Raw genomic sequence first — 6,868 nt, forward strand, 5'->3', positions numbered from 1 at the left:
TGACAGGATCACTTGAGATCAGGGGTTTAAGATCAGCCTAGACAACATAGCAAAATCGTATCTCTAAAAAAATTTAGCCAGACATTGTGGCATGTACCTGTAGTCCCAGCTGCACTGGAGGCATAGACAGGAGGATTTCTTGAGCCCAGGAGTTGAACTATACATTGACCTATTATCATGTGACTGCACTCCAGCCAGGGTGACAGAGTGAGACCCAGTATTTAAAAGCCAAAAAAAAAAAAAAAAAAAAATTTGCTGTGAGAATTACATTACTTTAAATATTCATTATACTCTTTAATGTAAATCCCTGATATAAAATCTTGTCAAAACATTCTAAATGTCAGTTTTTTTAAGGCCTTACTACAGCAGTTAGTAGAAGTTGCAACAGGTTAATAAGTACTGCTTGGACAGTTTTTGAACACATTGCTCATTACTTACTATGTGCAAATTAATTTAATAAACTCTTTTTTTTTTTTTTTTTTTTTTGTTGAGACAGAGTCTCACTTTGTTGCCCAGGCTAGAGTGAGTGCCGTGGCGTCAGCTTAGCTCACAGCAACCTCAGACTCCTCGGCTCAAGCGATCCTACTGCCTCAGCCTCCCGAGTAGCTGGGACTACAGGCATGCGCCACCATGCCCGGCTAATTTTTTCTATATAGATTTTTAGTTGTCCATATAATGTCTTTCTATTTTTAGTAGAGACGGGGTCTCACTCAGGCTGGTCTCGAACTCCTGACCTTGAGCGATCCACCCGCCTCGGCCTCCCAGAGTGCTAGGATTACAGGCGTGAGCCACCGCGCCCGGCCAAATTTAATAAACTCTTGACTCAAGCGGAAATGGAAAGGAGCTGTCTCTACTCCTTTGCTTAGGTGGAAAGTTACATTCCTAAAAGGAGTGATCCCTGTCTATGCTTCATACAACTATACCCATCTTACAACTTTCTTTTTCTTTTTCTTTCAGCTTCATCTATTTGGAATCAAAAGTGTTGAAAACCTGAAAATTAAATAGTAGAGACAGTTAACAGAATGATCCTACTCATTGTGGAGTGGTGACTACATAGATACAGCAGTCTCTGTATGGAATGGCAGAGGTTGCAGCAGTTAAGGAAAATCAAGTGGCCAAGATGCCAACCTGTCTGAATGCCTGGCACATGTCCTGGATAAATGTCAACAGTTGGATAAGAAATACCTTCATAAGTGTTGATTTGAACACTTGTCCCAATGCTCCAGTGCCTTTTAATTTTCAATGCTTAAACTTAGCTGTTTCGTGAAGTTATAGTTTTGATAAGTAATAAAGATTTGATGAATATTAGTTATCATGACATCTTAAACTCTGTACTCTATATAAAACTCAGAGAGAGCATGTCTTGTATAGTTTAAATCTCTAATAAAAGTGGCATTTCTACCTAGTAACAAAGTAGCAAAAGTGTTAATTTAGTGGTTCTCAAAGAAGTTCTGGGAGATTTTGCCCCCCATCCCAGGGGACATTTGGCAATATCAAGACATTTTTAGTAGTCATAACCTGGGTCAGGGCATTGTTGTTACTGGAATTTAGTAGGTAGAGGCCATGAATGCTGCTAAATATCCTATAATGCTCAGGAGAGTCTCCCTTCCCCCAATAATAAATTATCTGGCCCAAAATGTTAATAGTGCTACTGTTGAAGAAGTGCTCTCTGAAATAATTGGTGTGAGTAGGAGAAGAATACACTAAAATGCTAACACTATAGGCTTAAAGTTATTTTATGTCTAAAATAGGAGAGTGGAGTCTAGGAGAGTTGTAGGAGCGTGGAGTTTACAACCTATTGACTAAAAAGGACCTAGTATAGGACCCATACTTGGTGGGATCAGACCCAAGAGCCAAAATAAGTAGAAAAAACAGACTCTAAAAGAAATTGTGATTTTGCATTGGCCTTAGGTGTTTGGAAATGATGTTTCTCAGGGGAGATATCAGGTCTCAGTTGAGCTATGAGGAAGGGGCAGGTTGCTGTGGGTTTTAATTAAGATGCTGTGCCCTCCCACCATAGGGAGGGCACAGCATCTTAATTAAAATAGGTAGGACGTTCTGAATGCCTTATTGAAGTAATCCGACTCCATTATTCTCTGTCATGGTATGCTCTTTTTACTTTCCTAGCACTTTGATAAATGTTTAATTGTTATTATTCATGGTGGTATTGTCTACTGTCTGTCCATCTCATTAAACCGGAATTCTAAGCATAATGCATCGATTTTCAACAGCCGATAACTTTACACTATCCAAAGGGAGCATTTCTTGAGAAAGTTCATACTTTGTTTTTCTTTTGTCACATTCATCTTAATAAAAAAATTCAAGAGTTGACAACGTAGAAGGACCTCTTTACTTGAACCAGTTCCCTATTGATCATGTATAGGTACCATTAGCTGTTGAATAAACTCTGGCAAATTTTCCTTTTCTTGAGCTATTTAAAGGAAAGACAATATGAGTTTTATATATATCTGTTAAGATCAAAGAAAACTATGATTAAATCAGCATCTGCAAAATTAAAGATATCTATCTACATATATTTATATATTTATCTCTCTACCTGTGCGTGTGTGTGTGTGTGTGTGCGCGTGTATCCATTCCTATTGCAGAGAGGGTTTAAGGTACTTGAATCAACATTTGTGTGTCCTAACTACAGTCTCCATGATTTTTAGATTTTTGGATAACATTGCAGATTCAGCTGCTTAGAGAATACCACCAATACTTGCCATAATAAAGAAAGAGATTATCAGAGTTTTGGGTATTTTCTGACACTTGAGGAGTTAAGCACAATTAAGTGCATTTGACAGCCTTAATTAAATGCATAGCGACTATTTTATATATTTTATGATGGAAATTGCTTTACATTTGGAAACTTATTTATAAACACTTGTAAACTTATATATAATAAGTAACATTTAGTTACACATTGAACAAATTATTGCCATAGAATTCACCCTGTTCTATCATCATACCTACCACTTTTGTTATAAAAATAACATTTGTTATTTAGTTCATTTTTTAATATACTTGTTCCCTACTAGACTATAAATTCCATGAAGACAGGGGCCATTTTTTTTTTTTTACCACCATAAAACTAGAAAAATAACCGGTGCTGAATAAATACATAATAAATACATGAAGGTATTTTGAAAATTGGCAATGACTTTGAAAAGTATGGTTATCATATTTACATGTCAAAGTGAACTTCATTTAACATTAATACTTTTGGAAAGATCTATTTGAGATAATTTTTCACCTTTTCTGAGGTGTCAGTAGCTATATAGAAGGTCTTGTTGCCTGATTACTTTGCCCTCAACTTTGTAGTCAAAAGGCAGTGAACTCCCATACCATCCTTTCACAAAATGGACTTAACACTAAGTATGGGTTGACACACTGACCATCAAAAATGTTAATAATTAGATGCTGGGTAAGTTGTTTAAAACATTTTCACTTAAAATTTTGTACTCTGTCCTAACTGGGCATTGAAGTAACATTTTTCTATTTATTTATTTATTTTTCTCCATATCTAGGATCCTTTGCTTGTCATGATTGGCTGGTGGCTAAAAATGATTGACACATGTGGAACCCACCTGCCCCAAGTCCCCAGCCACTCTTAGTAAAGGTAACTGATTGCTACATAAAACATGATCTTTAATTTTAAGATGCCTTAAGCACCTATCAATTCATCTTAAATATTATAAGTCTGATCACCAGGTGCCCCTGGAGGCTGAGGATCCTGGGAAGTGGGACCATTCACTGACCGATCCAGTGCAGACTTCACAGTTTACAGCTGATTCCCATCACTATAAACATTTTGATCCTTAAAGTGCTATCTGAAGTGTTTTTAGAGATATTTGCCACTTTTTTAAAATTTAAGTGTTTTACTATGGTGGCAGTTTCCTGTTGGTGTTATCTTGGGAAAAATTTTCTAAAACTTTGAAATAAGGTGAAAAGATGATTGCAGTCATTTCAATATCATGTTACAGAAGTTCTTCTCTAATTTTAATGTGCACCTGAATCACCTGTTGTTTTTTTTAAAATGCAGATTTGGTTGAGTGCATATGAGGTGGGACCTCCAATTCTGAATTTCAAACAGGCTCTCAGGTGATGGCAATGCTCCTGGCCCAGGGCCACATTTTGAGTAGCAAGGTGCTAAGGCAAATTTTTAAAAGCCCCCATAAAAGGCCATGTCTCTAGGGCAATGATTCTCAAACTTGCTTGCACATTAAAATCACCTGGGGAGAGGCCGGGCATGGTGGCTCACGCCTGTAATCCTAGCACTCTGGGAGGTCGAGGCAGATGGATTGTTTGAACTCCGGAGTTCGAGACCAGCCTGATCAAGAGGGAGACCCTGTCTCTACTAAAAATAGAAAGAAATTATATGGACAGCTAAAAATATATATAAAAAAATTACCGGGCATGGTGGCGTGTGCCTGTAGTCCCAGCTACTCGGGAGGCTGAGGCAGGAGGATTGATTGAGCTCAGGAGTTTGAGGTTGTTGTGAGCTAGGCTGATGCCACAGTACTCTAATCTGGGCAACAGAGTGAGACTCTGCCTCAAAAAAAAAAAAAAAAAAAAAAAAAAAAAAAAAAAAAAACCACCTGGGAAAGTTTTACAGCTCCTGCCATTCAGGCCTCACCCTTTCCAATTAAATCAGAATATTGGAGGTAAAACCTAGTTACTAATATTTTTTAAAACTTGCCTGATGTTTCTAATATGTCCTAACAGACTATAATTTGTTTACAGAACTGAACTGATTCGGGCCATTTTATAGTTCTGTAAAACTGGTAACGTGTAACGGTTTTATTGTTCTGTAATACTTTAAACAGTTTTGTATTTAATTTGAAACTTTATTTCAGCTTTTATTTTTTTCTTTTTTACTGGCTAAAAAAAATTTCAGTTTCTCAAGTATTCTTTGGAACTGCCTGTATCATTTTACTAGCTTCCTCATTACTGAGTGAAATAAAACTTTGCCACAACATACTTTGATGGGTTTTGTTTGTTTTATCCAATCTATTATCATAATTTCTCAGCTAGTAGCTACTTCTTCTCTTTGAGCAGCAGCCAATCTTTTTTGGAAGTTGGTAAAGAATACACTACAAATAAATTCATACATTATTTTGGGGTCTCTCCATACCTCCTACTATTCTTGGTATAGTCCTCAGCAATCTAACAATTGATTACCAGTACAGTAATTGTTAACATACTTGATCTTAAAGTACATTTCTGGAAATCAGATTTACATTCTGACCTGCGACAGTTCACTATTATTTGAAACAAAGTTCCTTCTTCTATTTTCAAGAAAAATGCCACAGCATAACCTTCAGCTGGTTTGGACTTGGAGTTGTTTTCCTGCAGTGGGGAGAGTTGGCTCTACTCTACCCACACTTTTTCCCTAGCTTCTCCTTATGACTGATGGCTCCCATTTGCAGGATGTCAGGCCAGGGTCTGAGGGACTGCCTGTAGCAAGTAAATTGGCTCACTTAGGGATCAAACCTGCGAACTTGGCTTCATCAGCACGGTAATTGCAGCAAAAGGTGTGAACCTGCCATTTTATCAGCTGATTGATTTCACTGAAAATTATGATTCTGAAATTGTCCTGTTTCTTAGAGTAAAGGAACGTTGTTATGAGAGATGCGTAAAGGTAAATGTAACTTTGAGTTAAAAATATATATTATAAAACTAACATTTAATAAAACATACCTAAAAATATTTATGTATTAAAAAGTCTCACACAAGGTTGTCAGTAAGGATATTTAGCCTTAGATAAGTTTATATCATACCTTCTTTTTAGGCTTTACCTCTCATATAGCCTTTCAACTTAAAGTATGTTTTATCAACATAGCTACATTTATTGTCAATTTCCATAATGTACAGTAAATATGTAAATATTAAGAGTGACTATAAAATAATGACACATCTCTGGCATGAAATTTTTTTCTGCGACTTTGTTCCTCTTGGAGGTTATCCATTTATTCTGAAGACATAATGTTTAAAATATTTTTTGAATAAGTTTGGATTAGAAAAATATTTTCTTATTTGGACCTGACGTTTTGTGGTTCATTCTTTGAATATTGTCCACAGTGACAGATCTTCATGAATCTATACGATATTAGGACTTAGGTTGGAGTCATTTGAAGTTAAATATGTTGAATAAGGTGTGGGTTTAATTGGTTTAAATTAGTTGAGGATAAGATAGGTGATGTGATATTAAACAACAAACTTGATTTTTCTCATGTGACTTATAAACTGGTTTTGAAGGGTTTTCCCAAAAGGAAGTTTTAAAATGTTTTAAGATGGTGGGAAATTTAGCAGATTAAGTAAAATAAGTCATGATGAATACTATGAAGAAGATATTCTGATATTAACTTTCTGGAAATATTTGTGTTTTGTTCTGTTTAGATTTTGACTCACCTTTAATAGGCACAATATCCTAGCACTTTTTAAAAGCAGTGTTGATGTGACTGGTTCTAATTAAATACATTATATTTTTGCTTTCATTGATTATTTTGGAAGAAAGAAGAAGTTCACATGCCAATTCTTAGAGAGAAAGAAAGGGAGTCACAGATATACAGCATTTTACAATTCCAGTACTTGAATTTTTTACAGTAAATTCACATTATATTTTTGTATATTATTTACTTAAGTTTTATGACTATGAAATTACAACATCTATTTAAGTATCTTCCATGTACTATAAGCAAATACTTGCTTATAGAATTTATGATCAATACTATAAGCAAGTATTGGATCAATGAATTAGAAGATTTATTTTATATTGAAAGTTTAGCTGGTAATCAAATGGTTACCTTTATGTTTCGGGGGATTAAAGATATTAACTTTTAAAATATAATTAACCATCTGACATAAA

Source organism: Eulemur rufifrons, chromosome 7, assembly GCF_041146395.1.
Source record: "Eulemur rufifrons isolate Redbay chromosome 7, OSU_ERuf_1, whole genome shotgun sequence".
Taxonomy (NCBI): Eukaryota; Metazoa; Chordata; class Mammalia; order Primates; family Lemuridae; genus Eulemur; species Eulemur rufifrons.